Raw genomic sequence first — 1,408 nt, 5'->3', positions numbered from 1 at the left:
TGGAAAGTGAGAGAGAGAGAGAGAGAGAGAGAGAGAGAGAGAGAGAGAGAGAGAGGTAAATGAACAGAGAGAGAGAGAGAGAGGTAAATGAACAGAGAGAGAGAGAGAGAGAGAGAGAGGTAAATGAACAGAGAGAGAGAGAGAGAGAGAGAGAGGTAAATGAACAGAGAGAGAGAGAGAGAGAGAGAGAGGTAAATGAACAGAGAGAGAGAGAGAGAGAGAGAGAGAGAGAGAGAGAGAGAGGTAAATGAACACACAGAGAGAGAGAGAGAGAGAGAGAGAGAGAGAGAGAGAGGTAAATGAACAGAGAGAGAGAGAGAGAGAGAGGTAAATGAACAGAGAGAGAGAGAGAGAGGTAAAGAACAGAGAGAGAGAGAGAGGTAAATGAACAGAGAGAGAGAGAGAGAGAGAGAGAGAGAGAGGTAAATGAACAGAGAGAGAGAGAGAGAGGTAAATGAACAGAGAGAGAGAGAGAGAGAGAGGTAAATAAACAGAGAGAGAGAGAGAGAGAGAGAGAGAGAGAGAGGTAAATGAACAGAGAGAGAGAGAGGTAAATGAACAGAGAGAGAGAGAGAGAGAGAGAGAGAGAGAGAGGTAAATGAACAGAGAGAGAGAGAGGTAAATGAACAGAGAGAGAGAGAGAGAGAGAGAGGTAAATGAACAGAGAGAGAGAGAGAGAGGTAAATGAACAGAGAGAGAGAGAGAGAGAGAGGTAAATGAACACAGAGAGAGAGAGAGAGAGAGAGAGAGAGAGGTAAATGAACAGAGAGAGAGAGAGAGAGAGAGAGAGAGGTAAATGAACATAGAGAGAGAGAGAGAGAGAGGTAAATGAACAGAGAGAGAGAGAGAGTTAAATGAACAGAGAGAGAGAGAGAGAGAGGTAAATGAACAGAGAGAGAGAGAGAGAGAGAGGTAAATGAACATAGAGAGAGAGAGAGAGAGGTAAATGAACAGAGAGAGAGAGAGAGTTAAATGAACAGAGAGAGAGAGAGAGAGAGGTAAATGAACAGAGAGAGAGAGAGAGAGAGAGGTAAATGAACAGAGAGAGAGAGAGAGAGAGAGAGAGGTAAATAAACAGAGAGAGAGAGAGAGAGAGGTAAATGAACAGAGAGAGAGAGAGAGAGAGGTAAATGAACAGAGAGAGAGAGAGAGAGAGAGGGGTAAATGAACAGAGAGAGAGAGAGAGAGAGAGGTAAATAAACAGAGAGAGAGAGAGAGAGAGGTAAATGAACAGAGAGAGAGAGAGTGAGAGAGGTAAATAAACAGAGAGAGAGAGAGAGAGAGGTAAATGAACAGAGAGAGAGAGAGAGAGAGAGGTAAATGAACAAAGAGAGAGAGAGAGAGAGAGAGAGGTAAATGAACAGAGAGAGAGAGAGAGAGAGAGGTAAATGAACAGAGAGAGAGAGAA

The 1,408-nt window shown here is 43.5% G+C and overlaps 1 long non-coding RNA gene across 1 annotated transcript in view; it reads left to right on the top strand.

Annotated features, from left to right (window-relative positions):
• Positions 1–17: 17 nt before the first annotated feature.
• LOC140570064 (uncharacterized) overlaps positions 18–1,408 on the top strand; it is a 2,177-nt gene continuing 786 nt past the window's right edge. Inside the window, exons 1-2 of the long non-coding RNA XR_011980641.1 lie at positions 18–450; positions 527–1,192. This is a non-coding gene — a long non-coding RNA (uncharacterized lncRNA). The remainder of the gene's footprint in view (positions 451–526; positions 1,193–1,408) is intronic.

This window comes from Salminus brasiliensis, chromosome 1 (assembly GCF_030463535.1).
Source record: "Salminus brasiliensis chromosome 1, fSalBra1.hap2, whole genome shotgun sequence".
NCBI lineage: Eukaryota > Metazoa > Chordata > Actinopteri > Characiformes > Bryconidae > Salminus > Salminus brasiliensis.
This window is presented reverse-complemented; position numbering and strand designations above follow the sequence as displayed.